This window comes from Girardinichthys multiradiatus, chromosome 12 (genome assembly GCF_021462225.1).
Source record: "Girardinichthys multiradiatus isolate DD_20200921_A chromosome 12, DD_fGirMul_XY1, whole genome shotgun sequence".
Taxonomy (NCBI): Eukaryota; Metazoa; Chordata; class Actinopteri; order Cyprinodontiformes; family Goodeidae; genus Girardinichthys; species Girardinichthys multiradiatus.
The window spans coordinates 9675048-9693296 of NC_061805.1; positions in this window are offsets into that span (position 1 = coordinate 9675048).

The following is an 18249-nucleotide window of genomic DNA, read 5'->3' on the forward strand; positions in this document are numbered from 1 at the left end:
CAATAGTCTAAAGTAAACTACTGATCAAACAGGTTTCTGCCTTACCGTCTTGCCTTGTTTTGCGCTACCTTAGCATTTTTTCTTAGTCTAATTCAAAGTCAGGTTTTTCTAACAGAAATTACCTGTAGACTCTGACTGTAGCAGTGTTTTTATGCTCAATGCAGAAGAAAATACTGATTTTCTTTTCTGTGTAACCAATTTCATAGCTAGCGCTGCCAGAAATAATAATCTGCAACATAAACATGGACCATGCATGCGGCTTCTGGCAAACAGCCAGTCATAATGTAGACAGTATCTGTAAACACCATGAGAATCTGGCTGATTGAGCCGATCTTTCGAAGAAACCTGCAATGCACAAGCCATCAGGGTAGGCTGGCTCGTCATATGCTCCATCATTAGTGGGTCTATGTTAGAGAGGAGGAAGCGAGAGCTAAAGAAAAATAGTGGCGGCAAGATTTATGAACACTCACTTTGTCCAGAAATAAGGGTGAAATAGACTTTGAAAGAATTAAAGACATCCCACTCCCTGACCAGTTCTAAAACTTATATGGATGTGATGTTTTTCTCTGCTACGTTTTGTTGCCACAACCTATTAATTAGATTAAGGTGTGGACTAATGACTGGGCCATTATAACACCCTCATCTTTTTTAGCTATTCTGGAATAGATGTGCTGTGGAATTTGGGACCATTGTTCAAATTTATGACCCAAACTCTGCCTGACTTTAGCTGTCCAAAAGATGGCTTCACATTCAACTCTGGAATACTTCCTTTCTAGAGAGGAGTTCATCATCAACTTAGTAACTACAGACATTCAGAGTCTTTAAAACAAACTCAGACCATCATCCTTCCACCACTGTGAATAAAAGGTTAGTATAAAGTGTTGGGGCTGAATTGCTGCTTGGTCTACCAGTTGTGCCTCTGTACATGATGATCATATCTATGCAAAAGTCATGTCATTTGTTCAGATAAAGCATTTCCAAACAAGCCATGCACCGTTTTTATTGTAAATTACATTTTAATTCATCTTTGCAGTGCACACTCTTAAAATCAGCGTATTACTCCTGTAAAAGTAGCACTGTGTAGCAAAACGAAACTGAACGCAAATTAGAAAAAAAGCTACCTTTTTGGATAAAATATCTTCAATCAACAATTCATAATAATGCCAGTTGTTAACCATATCTTAGAAATACACCTGACATAAAATGTGACCACCCCTTTTTATACCATTTACTCCCTGTTAATGTTAAAATAAATTGTGCTGATTTTGGTCGTCAAACTGCAGCCAGAATCGGTAACGAGATACAATCTGGCTGCCATGCAGGATCCATCTATAATATTGCATTTAAGCCAGCCAACATACAAGAACTGTGATGCAGTTACTTTAACTCAACTCTGTTTGCACAGTACTTATGTCCACCAAACCCCTCTGAGTGCCGGAGGTGACCCGATCAAGATCTGCACTGGCTGACTGGCTCTTGTGTGAGAAATGAACCAGGCTGACATATGTCAGCCATGATAAATGAGCAGGTGTTTGGGTCGGTGTTAAGTAAATGGAGTCATTATTGATGACCTCCAAGCTCCCTGAGCGTTGCCAGTATCAGTGATGACTTCCAGGCTCCTGCTCGCAGTAAAAGGAGTTTGTTGTGCTGTGATTTGGTGGCTCAGGGAAGGACTCTCAGCCTCGGGGGCCAAGCAGAGCTGACTGCCAAAAGCGGGGTTAAGTTGAGTAGCATGGACTGATGACCTCAAAACGGGAAGTTCACTGGCACTGGAGCCCTGTGGCCGCCTCTGAGTGGACAGGCTGTGACTTGATCCTGTCATGATGGTCCTGATAGTCTCATCCAAATGTTGTTTCTCACAGAGAGCAATAATCCATTATGTAGGGGTAAAGCATCAAATAACCAACACATCTTTATTGTTTAAGGATGGAGAGTATTATTTGCTATGAAACACAGTGTATAGTTTGGATCAGAAGTTTACATATACTCATAGGCATGAATGTCATATTCATGTAGATCTTTTATAGATCCATTTAAACTGTTTGTTTTTTCAGGGAGGACTGATTCTACGACACACACCTTCAATGAATTTTAAAAACAAGAATGGTTGCCGAGAAACAAATGTTTGCAGCCATCGGCAAATGTTAGGAATAATTCTGGGGAGGTGGCCTAAAGTTTAATGTTAGCCTACTTTCTCCATGCCTAAACCAGTTTTGATATGTTAACAATCAATTTCCAGTTGGAACATCAAATTGTGTCCAGGCTTCAGCCATCAAGCTCTTGATTAGAGGGGAAAATGAGGGTAATCCTTGTCCTTAAGTATGCATGAAAATTATGCATGATGCTGCCACCACTATGCTTGACCATTTGTAGTGCGTTCACGTGTCTTAACACTCCTGTTCTCATTTTGGCAAATAAATCAATTTTTGTGTTTTGTTACAATAAAACCAGAGGACCCTTGGCTTGTCCATGGACCAGCTGCAAATCTCAGTTGAGCTTTAAGGGGCCAATTTTAGAGCAGGAGCTTCTTTCTTGGTCAGCAAACTGCTAGTGATCGTAATGTAAAGTTCCCTCCAGTGTGGACATTGACGTTGGTGTCCGAACATCTTCCAGTTTATTTTAAGCTTGAGCCACAGTGCTTGCAGGGTTGTACCTGAACACCTAAACTAGTGTCCTTTTATCTGAGGTTGGCTGTCTGGCTCAGATGGTTGAAACTTGGCCACAACAGGACAATGATCCCAAAGAAACATCAAAACTGGTGGTGAATCAGATAAAAACAGGCTAAAGTTAAGCTAGGAGTAGCACCACAACCTAAACACAATTATAAACTTGTTGACTGCACTTAAAAGCCGGGTCCATGTCTGGAAACCATCAATTTAAATGAACTCTACTAATTTTGATAGAAGAGTGATCAAACGTCCATCCAGACGCTTGATGACTGTAAAAGACGTTTAGCCGAAAAGTAGTTGGGGTGTATAGTTATAATTGTGATCCTCTGTAAATTACAAAGAGAATGCACAATAAATTCAAGCCTGTGCACCTAATTCTTGTTTTTACAAATTAATCATTTATACAATAGAAAATGAATAATTTTGTTTTATCATCATACTTCCTTAAACAACAATGGTTCCATTAGTGAATATAAGCTTCAGAGCAGAATGTTTGCATGTCCCATACATCCAATTCAGCTGAATACAAAGTTAGAAATAAGTTATCCAGACGCAGTTATTTTTCCTGTCTTTAATAATTGTTTAAATGGGAATGGGTTTAATGTAGAGTTAACTACCACCAGTCAATGATTCTTACTATATATTGGGAGTAATACTGGTACCCACTATGTGTTCATGGCTGCTATAAAAAATCATTTGGTTAAACCTAAGCAAGAGTTGGCTTGTAGAGCTTTCTTGCAGCGATGTAGATCTACAATGCATATTATACCCAAATGTCATCCCACTATAAGAGCTGCAGTGCTCGGCTTTTCTGTCTTTTGCAACACTGTTACCGGGCAGCGCATCAGTGTAAATCGTATAACATACAGAGTTTTTACATATTACCTCATTGTTTCACACATTGTCATTTAGCAGCTGCTTTTTAAGAGCTGCAAATTAAGTGTTAGAGGTGTTAGTAGAGGACATATTTCAGTATACAATGCCTTGCAAAAGTATTCAACCCCGTTGCCTTTTTACCTATTTTGTTGCAAACCTTTGAATGTATGTGTATTCTGCACAAAATAGTCTTGGTTGGTAAGGTGAAAAGAGAAAAACAAATATGAAAATAGAAAAAAATGACAAAGATTTAGAAATTTGGCCAAACAGATGAGACGTATGATTGGTGGAAGCATGACGAGACTTTCAAACCTAAGAACAAAGAACCAAGTGTCAAGCATGGTGGGAGCAGTATCATGTAAAACTGGGACAATGATCCTAAACACTAATCTAAACTGGACCATGCACAATAACATTAGGCTTCTGAACCGGGGACTTAAAAAAGCTCAACAAGCTGATAAAGAAGGCTGGCTCTGTTCTGGGGACTCCTCTGGAACCTCTGGAGATCATTGTTGAAAGATGGATTCTTCATAAAATGAAGAACATTATGGAGAACCCTGAGCATCCTCTTCATCAGACTGTCCTACAACAACAGTGTCTTCAGTCAGAGGCTTCTTCAGATCTGCTGTAAGACGGAGCGCTACAGGAGATCCTTCCTGCCCACAGCCATCAGCATCTACAACGGCTCTTTGAAGAAACCTTCATAATTAATTTCCCTTTGGGATTAATAAAGTATTTTTGAATTGAATTAAATTGAAATGCCTCCAACCTCAGTTGTTCAAATAAATCATTAAAAGATCGAAGTTATTTGGACTTTCATGCTGATAATGATGGTATGAAAACATTTGACACACAGCTTTAGCTGTCTAAAAAGCATTAACCCACAGCTGTGACAATGCTTTGAAATCGTATTCAAAGGCTTACATGAAAAGAAAGCGATGACACAGTATAGTGATGATAAGTTGAATAATATTGTTTTCACATTTTAAACCTGGAGAACATCTGGTAAACTAGGCCCGGACTCTCTCCTCGGTTCCTCATTCCTGGTTCTGCTTGTCACGGCAGAAGATCCTTCATGTGACACCCTGCGGTACTCACACATGTTTTCCCTCTTTCTGTACCAAATGTTGTGAATATTTGTTTTGCCACATGCAGCGGTCCCGAAAAATGTCTGCAATATTGTAAAACAACAATGCTTTCAGATTTATTCTCTTGGAGTGTGCAATATTTTGTTGCAGTTCACTCAAGATGTGAGTTTAAACTTCCATTGCACTAACAACACCATAAGGCCACTTATGGCACATACAGTCCCTTGCAAAAGTATTCACGTTTTTGGATTTTGTCACAATAAACCACAAAACTCAATGTATTTTATTGGGATTTTATGTGAATGACCAAGACAAAGTAGTGCTTAGTTGTGAAATAGCATATTACTACTACTTTCTACTACTACTCCATTTTTTATGTATAAAAATAAAAAATGTGGAATAGATATGTATTTACTCCCTTATCTCTAATTCCACTAAAGAAATTCTAAATGACCAACTCCCTCGTCCACCTTTGTGTGTTCTCCAACCTGAGCCACACAGCTCAGGTGAGAGAATCTTTTGGCAGGAGTCTTGTAAGAAGAAAGTCATTATTGAAAGAAAGCCAAGAGGTTCTGCTTGCAGTTCACCACAAGCCACATAGGGGACACAGCAAACGAGTGGGGGAAGATGTTCTGGTCAGATGAGACCAAGATTTGACTTTTTGGCCACACACAAAACACTAACACTGAACATCACCCTGAACACCAACATGGTGGTGGCAGTATTATGCTGTGGGAATGCACATGTTTAGCAGGGAAAGTAAAACAGCTTGGAGATGTTGGGATAGAGCCAGACACAGGGTCCCACCAGGAGAAAAACACCTGTTGAAGGCTGCAAAAAAATGTAGACTGAGGTGGAGGTCCATCTTCCTTCTGGACAACAGCTTTAAACATCTAGCCAGAGCTACAATGAAATGGTCCAAATCTAAATACAATAGAAAATTTGTGGCAGTACTCACAGATGCACCCTATCCAGTCTGAATGTCTGTAAATCTGCAAAACAAACAGGTAGAGATGTAACTGTAGCAAAAGGTGGGTCTACAAACTATTAACTCAGTGGGGGTGAATAAAAATGCTCTGCGCATTTTTCAGATTTTTCCAGATTTCTATTAGTACTATTTTGTGTTGTTCTATTATGTAAAATCCCAATAAAGTGCATTGAAGTTTGTGGTTGGAACAAGACAAAACATGAAAAGCTTAAGGGGTGCGTATACTTTGTCATGGCGCTGTATAACTGGAATGAACACATCAGAGCGGTGAAACAACACGCCAGAGATACTTTACCATACCGAACACAATAACTGCTATACTGAAAGAAGTAAAAAGGTATTTCTCTGTCAAAACAAGCTAAAAAAACTCCTCAGGCTGAGTTCAAGCAGTCCCTCATACTGTTTCCAGGCAGCAAAATGTTCATGTGGAAAAACCAGGATGGATGAGAAGTGATATCATCATCACTCTCTGCTTGCACTTACTGTTGTCTTTCTCCACACGGAAAACACAGCAAACCCCTCTGTCACTGCCATCTGGACCAGATACTGTTATGTGAACACACCAGAGGTGTTTATCACCTTCGCCATGATATCCATAAGTATGTCACATTGTTGCACATCTCTTAGGAAAATCTGTAATTTTCATTTAAACCAACATGATTACAGAATGTCCTCCATATGTCGCCTTTTGCTTCTGTAGGCCGGGGTGGGAGACAAATATGCACATCTTTACTCACACGCACAAATCTAATTATTCAATTAGGGACAGTATTGAATGAATAACTGATTCATCACAGTTTACATAATAATAGCGCAGATCATTACTGCCTCCGTAATGCAATTTAGTTCCACCGTGGAGGGTACATTATTCATGGGAATGTACACTTTTTGATCCCATTATCCTGCAGTGAGCCCAAAGTGACATCATTAATATAAATGACTATGAACTGACCGGCTTTTAATACATATTGCTCTGATTAAATCAAGCAATCGCCTATCGTTTGCCTTCACATGGGCATTAACCAACACGTCCTTCTCAACATAAATCCTGATCCTGACTGCTAATGGAGCAGATTGAAGAGGTCTTAATGTTCTGCTGTGAGAACAGCTTGTTGTTCAAGTAAATGAGCACACAAAAGGTCAGGGTAGCATGGAGGTGGGGGAGAAGTGGACAAAGCCTGCTGAGCTGCAGAGCTTAGCCCCCACCAGCACTACCACCGAGGAGGACCAGACCCACAGGAATGCGTGTGTGTGAGAGCTCCGGAGGCCGGCATTGTTGTCTGCAGCGCATCCTGCTCTGCAAACACCGCAGAGCTGCTGATGCACTCCAACACGCTGACACTCTGGGAAGGAGCTTGTGATGTGGGAGGTCTTGGGAGCCAAACAAGCTATCGTATGATATGGGTTCTGTTTGTTGTGTGAATGCAGAGAAACCTTCTGTGCTGCAATTGTTCAGTCATAGAAGAACTTCTCTCCTTTTGATGTAATGTCTAACAAGGGAGGACATAACCAATGTCTCAAACAACAACCTGCTAATTAAAGGCCTGCCATCACTTTCAGTTATCTTTTTTCTTTGTCTTCATTGTTTCTTCTTTCATTGTATCAAACAGTGGAATTAAACTGCATGTGTATGTGTTGTTTTTGCTTCTTTTTGGTTTGTGGATGACAGTGTCAAAGCTGCTGCTGCTGCTCGTACTAGGAAACCACTGGGAGAATGAGGCTGTCACAAAGAGCGCTGGGGAATAATAACACAAAGCAGTGGCTCATGTTACAGCAGTAGTGATCAGCACTGTAAAAAAAAACAAAAAGAAAAGGAAAAAGTGGCGGGTGTGGGTGACAGAGACAGGAAAAGGAAACCTGAAACCCAACTGTTCAAACGGGAAAAACGTTAACTGGAAATGTCTGATGTTTGGGGAAGAGTGGGTTTCAGCAGGTTTTAGGCACGATTAATTAAGAAACTTGCATCCAACATGTTGCTGACAGATTTCAGTGTTTACACTTACTGAACTATAGAAATATAACATCACTGAACTGTGGAGAAAATTAGTTTCAGCTGGACAAAACTTTAGAACCTAGTGAAAATGTTCATATCCTTTGAGTTTTTTTTACATTTGTCATTAAACTGTCATTAAACTACCACAAAGGTTCACACATATTATTTGGATTCATATTTATGTGATGAACATAATATTTTATGGAATAAAAATACATGGTTTTAATTTTTTTTATCAATACAAATCCTAATATGCTGTGCATATATGTCCCAGGATTAGGTTGTAGAACCATATCCAAAGAATCGAGCATCTTGCAGAGTGCTGTGGAACCCATCACCTGATCATGCAAATAGACACAACTGCAATCCCACCAAGACAGGGGCCTCTACCTGAACTGCCACACTGTAAAGGAGAATAAATCAAAGAAGCAGTCAAAAGGCCAATGGTAACTTTGGGAGAGCCACAGAGACTCACAGCCCAGGTGAGATAATCATTCAGCTTTACAAGATTTGTGCAAAAAGCAGGATTTTAGAAAGAAGGAAGCCACTGTTGAAAGAAAGCCAGAAGAAATCCTGTTTGCAGATTATCCTGCACAAGCTACAGTATGTAGGAGATACAGGAATGTGAACGAATGTGCTTTGGTCAAATGAGAACAAAACTAAACGTTTTGCTGCTGTAAAAGATCTGAGACTGGGGCAGAGGTTCAGCTTCCAGAAGGACACTAAACATACAGCTAGAGCTACAATGGAATGATTCAGATCAAAGTCTATTCATGTGTTTGAATGGCCCAGTCAAAGTCCAGACTTAAGTTCTGAGATGCACTTCATTCAGTCTAACATTCTTCAAAGTGTTGACTCAGGGGAGGGGGTCTGTAAACAAATGCATCTTGTGTTCTAATAACTGAACGTTTGTGGTAGTAGGTGAAAGAAATATGGGAAAATGTAACAGGTTTGAATGTCAGGCATGTATTGAATGCTGGTGTAGCTTTATTAGCTGCAGGGAATAAATGTCTCTGTGTATCTAAAGACAGAATAACTGGTTATTTTTTAAATAAATGCAGTAGAACAAGTTAAAGATCCCGAGCTACTTCTAAACTAGCAATCTCTTTTGCGTGACATACAGTGGAAATCTGACTGGAATGTCTTCTTCTGACATTTTTTTAATTCCAACCTCTGGATTCCCGTCTCCCTTCAAGCTACACTCAAAGGTTAGCAGCCCTGCATACTGTTCTTGTGTTGTATTTATTGATGTCAAACATTCAATGAATTTCCCAAATCTCCGTTTTCTCATTAGTTTGGGTCGTCCATTATTGTCATTTTATCCTTAAATTTATCTACTCTAAGTAGTTATTACATTTGCTTGCATTTTGTACATTTTTATTAGTTACCCTTCTGGGGTTTTTTTTTTTTTTTGGTTTTAAATCTATGGAGTTTTGTGTCATGTTTCGCTTTTAGATCCACTGTCAGGGAAAGTTGTGTTTTGTGGCTTCAGAAGTCAGAAGCAGATGTTTCTTGGGTGTTTCCTTTTCAGCTCTGTCTGTCAGAGCAGGCAGTTCCTCCTCCACTGTACTTACTCGTCAGAGCTGTTTGTAAGTGTAACAGCCTTGTTCTAAGCCCCGGCTCTGAAACCTGCATCCACTTAAAACAACAGTTAACCACAGGAGAACAATTGATTTGGTAAACAAAGTAGTTTTCTACATTTCCCTCCTTGTCTCTCTGCCATGCGAGCAGGTCAAAAGTGTACTGTCCGTCCCTCCAAAGTATAAGTGAAGGAGTTGGTGTTTTTGTTTTGAGGTGGGGTGGGGGGTTCAGTTTGGAGGTGTCTGGCCTGACTTTCAGCTCAGCGCCTCCAAGCTGTACTTCACCTTCCAGCTGCTCTCTGTCCCTTTTGGATTCATGGCAGAGGGAGAGAGCAGGGGCCACAGGGAGGAAGGGCGGGGGTAAGGAGGAGTTGGTGGTTGGTGGGGTGTTAGGGGATGGGTGGAGGTGGTGGTGGTGGTGCTGGGTGAGGAGGGGGATGCTTCTGGGCGCACAGGCCCTGGAAATTTCCGTTGTGTGTTTCAGTTGTTTTCAGGATGGGAGTAGAGCTGAGTTTGGGTTTTGGGGGGTGGGGGATGGCTGTAATGGTTGGATTGGGGTCTGGGGACCTGGCAACCAGCCAGTCCCAGCAGGAAGCTTTTGCTGGGTTCACACAGAAGAGAAGAGAGTCCTGGACACTGGCTGGCTATCTGAGCGCAGCACTGCAGCCGTGAGCCAGAAAAACAGGAACTTATATGTGTGCTCTGTATTTACTGACTGCTGCGTACTTACAGACAGCTGCACACATTTTCATATTTGCTTATTTTATGAAGACAAGCTAATACATAAGAGGGCAAAAAGAAAGCACATCTCCATATATTACCAGACTGATTTGCTAAAGTCCAGTACTATGGGTCTCATTAATTAAAACTTTCACTGTACAGAAAGGACTCAAAGTTGCCAAGGATTCAATTTCAATATTAATTTGATGATGTTCCAAGAGGTCTTAGTAATACGGGAAACATCTTTTCAGTTAAATTTTTTAAACAGTTTAATTTATTGAATTTAAAGGGAAAACTAGTCCCATCATACTTTATAGTATTAGTGAGATGTTTCTGCACAGCAAATCCTTTAATATCCAACCTATAATAAAAAATTACATCACCAGTAATAAATCAATCTGAGATGAGTTAATATTGTTTTCATTCTTTGGTTTGGCAAATATTCAGCTGTTAAACCAGAGGAAGGAAGAAGCAGAAACCAGTGCTGTGTATCAGGTGGACGGAGTGAGTGTGTGTGTGTGTGTGTGTGTTGGAGGGGAAAGGGGAGGGCCACAGAGGTCAGGTGGACACTGACAAGGCTCACTGGGGGCTCAGGGCCCCTAAGCAGGTGAATGCTCAGAGAACAGAAATTAAAAAAGGGTCGGATTAAGGGGATAAAAGACAGTTAAGGATTACTCGTCTCTTCTCTTCTCTGAAAACTGAAAACAAGCCAAGTGTCTCCCGCAGCAGCTTCTAGTCCATCGAGCTGTAGAGTAGAAAAATTGCCCAGTTAAGAATGTTTTAATTCATCATATTCAGAAAATAACATATTTTACATTAGTAAAAGTTTGTTTCCAGATTTCCGTATTATCAGATTTTCATCCACTCCTGAAAAACCGAATTATTTAGCTATACAAGATAACGTTTCATTAACTTTCTGTCTCATAAAAAAAAAAAAAAAAGAAAAACATTACTACAGCAGTGAGCAAAACTATGAATTTAATATTGTGGTACTAGTTTGAAGCAATGTGAAAAAATTTCACCCTCCAAGCCCCAGAATATAGTTGTATAATCTTTGGGAAACTCTGTGGTAGGATTTTTCTGGTGAACTATTTGTGTTGATTTGGCCATTGGTTATAGATCATTGTCCTGCTGAATGGCCCAATGATGATCCGTTTTTAAGGTTCATTAAGTGCTCACAAGATTTGTTCTTTAAGCTGAAGGCATTTCAACAAACTCTTTATGTCCTTTGGCTGCATGGTGGAACAGTTGGCAGCAAGAAGGTCCTGGGTTCAAACTCCAGCCTGGGTTTTTTCTGCATGGAGATTGCATGTTCTCTCCGTGCATGTGTGGGTTCTCTCCAGATACTCCAGCTTCCTCCAGTTCAAAGTGCTACAGTCGCCTAATGACCACTGGAGATAGACAGCAGCCCCCCGCAACCCTGCAAGAGGAAGCTGGAATAGACGATGGATGGATGGATGGATGGATGGATGGATGGATGGATGGACAATAAATTGAGATTCTAGGATTGCGCCGCTCAAGGTGGCAGCAGGTTGGAGTAGCTCTGTTACTTTTGATTCTGATTTATTCTTTTTTGGGAACTATTCCTCTTGTGGTGGATACAGTTGATTTTTTTTTTGGACGACTGTCCACTCCGGTGTCGGATGCTGTGCAGCTTGGAGGATTTTTCTTAATACTTAATATTTTTGGACATTTGTTTTGATGCATTGCCATGGCAACGGGGTTGTTTCTTACAACCGGGAGCAGCTGATTAATATCTCAAAAGCTCAAATAATACTTCAACTACAACCCCTAATCCCTGATGAGTTGAAAAGGGGATGCCGTGGATGCAGAGCAGGAGCTAAGAGAAGAGAGAAAAGGAGGAAGTTCAAACCATCTCTTCCGTCGATTATGATGGGCAATGTGAGATCGTTGGGAAACAAGTTGGATGAACTCCAAGCCCTATAAAGGACCCAGCCAAAGTACCGGGCATGCAGTATTATGTGTTTTACTGAGACAGGGCTGTAGGATCATATCCCCGACTCCAGCGTCTCTCTGCCGGGCTTTTTAACTATACGAGCAGACAGAGATTTAAAGAGGAGTGGCAAATGTAAAGGAGGTGGATTGGCAGTACTTGTGAACAACAGATGGTGTAATCCAGGACATGTAACTGTGAAGTGTCATCTCTGCAGTCCAGATATTGAACTGTTGGCAGTAAGTTTTCGTCCATATTATTTACCCCGAGAGTTCACCAGTGTTATTTTGGCAACAGTTTACGTTCCACCTTCCGCTGTTGCCGACACTGCATGTGATGCCATCAGCTCAGTTGTTGCCAAGCTACAGACACAAAACCCCAATGCTTTTGTGGCAATTTCTGGTGATTTTAACCATGCTTCACTCTCTGCTACACTTCCAACATTTCAACAGTTTGTCAGCTGCTCTACCAGAGAAAACAAAACATTGGATTTGTTTTATGCAAATGTCAAGGACTCATACATCTCTACAGCAAGACCTCCTCTAGGCAAATCAGATCACAATCTTATTTTTCTCTGCTTGAAACATAAGCCCCTTGTTCAGAGGCAACCTGTAATAAAGAGGACTGTGAGAAAATGGTCACAGGAAGCTGAAGAAGCCCTGCACGGTTGCTTTTAGGCTACAGACTGGGACGCACTGTGCCAGCCACATGGAGGACATCAATGCCATGACTGAGTGTGTAACCGACTATATAAACTTCTGTGTGGATAACATCATCCCCACCAGAACCGTGAGATGCGTCCCCAATAACAAACCTTGGATCACCAGTGACCTGAAGGACCTGCTTAACAAGAAAAAAAGAGCCTTCAGAGAGGGAGACAGAGAATTATTGAGGAGTTTACAGAAGCAACTTAAAGTCAAGATAAGAGACAGCAAGGAGGTGTACAAGAAGAACCTGGAGAGCAAGCTCCAGCAAAACAATATCAGAGATGTGTGGACAGGGATGAAGAAGATCACGGGCTTCAGGCAGAGGGATGATCGGACCGATGGAGGTCTGGACAGAGCCAATGAGCTGAACACAGTCTTCAATAGGTTCAGTTCAGAAACAAGCTTCGCATCCTCCTCTCCTGCTCACAGCCAAACAGACATTCCACCTTCCTTTGACCCACAGGACCCACAGCTGTCCAGTAACACCTCACATTTTTTATCTTCCACCTCAGCCCTAGACCCTTCTGCTTCTACATGTTTGCCTTCAACCATATCAGAAAATGCTGATGCTTCCTTTGCTTCCCCTTTCCACCTGTGTGTCTCAAGAAGTCAAGTGAAGATGCAACTGGAGAGACTGAATCGGAATAAGGCTGCAGGTCCAGATCATGTCAGCCCTGGAGTCCTGAAGGCCTGTGCAGAGCAGCTCTGTGGGATTCTGCAGCACCTCTTTAACCTTAGCCTGGCACAGAAGAAGGTTCCGGTGTTGTGGAAGACCTCCTGTCTTGTTCCGGTACCAAAGAAAACTCACCCATCAGTCCTCAATGACTATAGAACTGTTGCCCTAACATCTCACATCATGAAGGTCCTAGAGAGATTCCTGTTGGCCCACCTGAGTAAGCAAACAATAAACTATCAGGACCCCCTTCAGTTTGCTTATTGCTGTGGAGTTGGAGTTGAAGATGCCATCATACACCTGCTTCAACAAACCCACTGTCATCTGGACAAAGCCAGCAGCACTGTGAGGATCATGTTCTTTGATTTCTCCAGTGCATTTAATACAATCCAACCTGATTTGCTTTGTCAGAAACTCCAGAAGACTCAGTTGGAGGCCTCAACAATCTCCTGGATCAAAGACTACCTGACAAACAGACCACAATTTGTGAGACTGAAGGGTTGTGAGTCTAACCAGGTAGTCAGCAGCACAGGAGCACCACAGGGGACTGTACTCTCACCATTCCTTTTCACTCTGTACACCTCAGACTTCCAGTACAAGACAGACTCCTGTCATCTGCAGAAATCCTCGGATGATTCTGCAGTCATGGGGTGGATCAGAGATGGACAAGAAGCTGAGTATAGGAAGGTAGTGGACCGCTTTGTGGCATGGTGTGGAAACAATCATCTCATTTTGAATGTGACTAAAACAAAGGAGATGATTGTAGATTTTAAGAGAAACAGGAATAAGTCAAAAACTATTTCTATCATGGGAGAAGAAGTGGAGGTGGTGGAGGAGTATAAATACCTTGGTGTTCACCTGGACAACAGACTAGAGTGGAGATGCAACTGTGAAGCCATCTACAAGAAGGGACAGAGCAGACTGTACTTCTTGAGGAAGCTTAGGTCCTTTGGTGTTTGCAGCAAGATGCTGCATATAATCTATAAGTCTGTTGTGGAGAGTCTGATCTCTTCTGCCATCATCTGCTGGGGAAGCAGCATCAGAGCCAGGGACTTTAAAAAGCTCAACAAGCTGATAAAAAAGGCTGGCACTGTTCTGGGGACTCCTCTGGAACCTCTGGAGATTATTGTGGAAAGACGGATTCTTCATAAAATGAAGAAAATTATGGAGAACCCTGAGCATCCTCTTCATGAGAGGACATATTTCTGTATACAATGCCTTGCAAAAGTATTCAACCCCGTTGCCTTTTTACCTATTTTGTTACAAACCTTTGAATGTATGTGTATTCTGCACAAAATACAGGTCCTTCTCAAAATATTAGCCTATTGTGATAAAGTTCATTATTTTCCATAATGTCATGATGAAAATTTAACATTCATATATTTTAGATTCATTGCACACTAACTGAAATATTTCAGATATTTTATTGTCTTAATATGGATGATTTTGGCATACAGCTCATGAAAACCCAAAATTCCTATCTCACAAAATTAGCATATTTCATCCGACCAATAAAAGAAAAGTGTTTTTAATACAAAAAACATCAACCTTCAAATAATCATGTACAGTTATGCACTGAATACTTGGTCGGGAATCCTTTGGCAGAAATGACTGCTTCAATGCGGCGTGGCATGGAGGCAAACAGCCTGTGGCACTGCTGAGGTCTTATGGAGGCCCAGGATGCTTCGATAGCGGCCTTTAGCTCATCCGGAGTGTTGGGTCTTGAGTCTCTCAACGTTCTCTTCACAATATCCCACAGATTCTCTATGGGGTTCAGGTCAGTAGAGTTGGCAGGCCAATTGAGCACAGTGATACCATGGTCAGTAAACCATTTATCAGTGGTTTTGGCACTGTGAGCAGGTGCCAGGTCGTGCTGAAAAATAAAATCTTCATCTCCATAAAGCTTTTCAGCAGATGGAAGCATGAAGTGCTCCAAAATCTCCTGATAGCTAGCTGCATTGACCCTGCCCTTGATAAAACACAGTGGACCAACACCAGCAGCTGACACGGCACCCCGGACCATCACTGACTGTGGGTACTTGACACTGGACTTCTGGCATTTTGGCATTTCCTTCTCCCCAGTCTTCCTCCAGACTCTAGCACCTTGATTTCCGAATGACATGCAGAATTTGCTTTCATCCGAAAAAAGTACTTTGGACCACTGAGCAACAGTCCAGTGCTGCTTCTCTGTAGCGCAGGTCAGGCGCTTCTGCCGCTGTTTCTGGTTCAAAAGTGGCTTGACCTGGGGAATGCGGAACCTGAAGCCCATTTCCTGCACACGCCTGTGCACAGTGGCTCTGGATGTTTCTACTCCAGACTCAGTCCACTGCTTCCGCAGGTCCCCCAAGGTCTGGAATCGGCCCTTCTCCACAATCTTCCTCAGAGTCCGGTCACCTCTTCTCGTTGTGCAGCGTTTTCTGCCACACTTTTTCCTTCCCACTGAGGTGCCTTGATACAGCACTCTGGGAACAGCCTATTCGTTCAGAAATTTCTTTCTGTGTCTTACCCTCTTGCTTGAGGGTGTCAATAGTGGCCTTCTGGACAGCAGTCAGGTCGGCAGTCTTACCCATGATTGGGATTTTGAGTGATGAACCAGGCTGGGAGTTTTAAAGGCCTCAGGAATCTTTTGCAGGTGTTTAGAGTTAATTCGTTGATTCAGATGATTAGGTTCATAGCTCATTTAGAGACCCTTTTAATGATAGGCTAATTTTGTGAGATAGGAATTTTGGGTTTTCATGAGCTGTATGCCAAAATCATCCGTATTAAGACAATAAAAGACCTGAAATATTTCAGTTAGTGTGCAATGAATCTAAAATATATGAATGTTAAATTTTCATCATGACATTATGGAAAATAATGAACTTTATCACAATATGCTAATATTTTGAGAAGGACCTGTAGTCTAGGTTGGTAAGGTGAAAAGAGAAAAACAAATATGAAAATAGAAAAAAATGACAAAGATTTAGAAATTTGGCCAAACAGTATGATTGGTGGAAGCATGATGAGACTTTCAAACCTAAGAACAAAGAACCAAGTGTCAAGCATGGTGGGGGCAGTATCATATAAAACTGGGACATTGATCCTAAACACTAATCTAAACTGGATCATGCACAATAACATTAGGCTTCTGAACCGGGGACTTAAAAAAGCTCAACAAGCTGATAAAAAAGGCTGGCTCTGTTCTGGGGACTCCTCTGGAACCTCTGGAGATCATTGTTGAAAGACGGATTCTTCATAAAATGAAGAACATTATGGAGAACCCTGAGCATCCTCTTCATCAGACTGTCCTACAACAACAGAGTGTCTTCAGTCAGAGGCTTCTTCAGATCTGCTGTAAGATGGAGCGCTACAGGAGATCCTTCCTGCCCATAGCCATCAGCATCTACAACGGCTCTTTGAAGAAACCTTCATAATGAGCTACAACAACATTTAATTTCCCTTTGAGAATAATAAAGTATTTTTGAATTGAATTGAATTAAAATCTGAAGAAGATGCAGTAGCTTTTAAAAGCTTCAGCAAAATGCTATTTCTAGTGGGGAATAAATTAGGACACCCTCACATATATTCCCACTTAAACTACAATCACGTAGTTATATTACAGTCAGTGCATATATTGAGAACATCCCTACTCAGCATTTTGAAGGAGATTTGCTCTCTTTTATCTCAGTCATTTAGTCTGGTGTGCACCAGACTGTTGAAGTGAGCATAAACCCAACGGTGGAATCCAAAGAGCAGTCTGAAGCCTTCACTAAAGTGGTAAGGGATTTAAATAGACCTCTAGAACTATGTAAATCAACCATTCTATTTTATGAAAAATTTTGGAAGACATTTAAAACAACTGCCAACATGCCTGGTGGTCCAAGCAGGTTCAACATAAAAGCAGACTGCAAGATGCTAAATGAAGTCTCCAAAAATCCTAAAATGTCATTACTGAACCTGCAACAGGCTCCTGCTACTGGTAATGTCAAAGTGAATGCCTTTTAAAATTAGAAAAAGTCTAAATTACAAGGTGTGCATGGAAGAAACATTTCCCTCTAAAAAAAACATGAAAACCAGACTAAACTTTGCCAAAGAGAGACAAAGACTTCTGGAATTACATTTTTGGATAGATAATTCTACAGTTTCATTATTTGGAAACCAGAACAGAGAACATGTTTGATTTAACCCAAATACTGCATTCCAGAAAAAGACCCTCATAGTAACTGTATAGCAGAGATCTGGAGGTGGTATTGGAATGGTTTGGGGATGCTTAGTAGCAGCAGGACTTCGCCTGTAAAAATCCATCATGGATTCTGCTGTGTATCAGTGTATCCTTCTAGAGAATGTGTGACCATCTGTAAAAATATAAAGCTAAGCAGAATTGGATCCTGCAACATGACAATGACCAAAAAACATATTAGTAAATCCAAAAATGACCGGCTGAGAACTAAGAAACGGAAAGTCCTGCGCTGAGACAAATCCCAGATCTTGATCTATTGACTTAAAGCAGGCTGAACATGCAAGAAACTACTCAAACATCATCCAGCTGAAAGTGAAGAGTGGGGCAAGCTGAAGTCCGATGGCTGCAAGAAGATTCTCAGTGAAGCTATTTCAGCCAAAGGGGAATAAGTAGTTATTACCTTATTACCCTAGCAGAAAGGGTGTCCTAAATTTCCTTATTCACGGTGTCCCAACTTCCCCTTAGTTAGAAAACATGTTTTTGTTGACCTTTTTTTGTTAAATAAAACTTTTTTTTTTTTTGCTGTTTAACTGCAATTAAATTTTTCCAGAGATAAATAAATGAGATTAGACATCAATACATGAACACTTCCAAAAAAGGTCAAAATGTTTAATGGATTGTCCTAATGTTTTTACATTGCTGCAGGTCACATATTACTGCGGGTGTTTATGGTTTCAAACCCACAGACGTTTTTTTCATACTGTTCCTCAGTTTAAAATCCTCTTAGAAATACCTGGGTGTTCACTTGAACTATAAACTGGACTGGGATCACAACACTGATG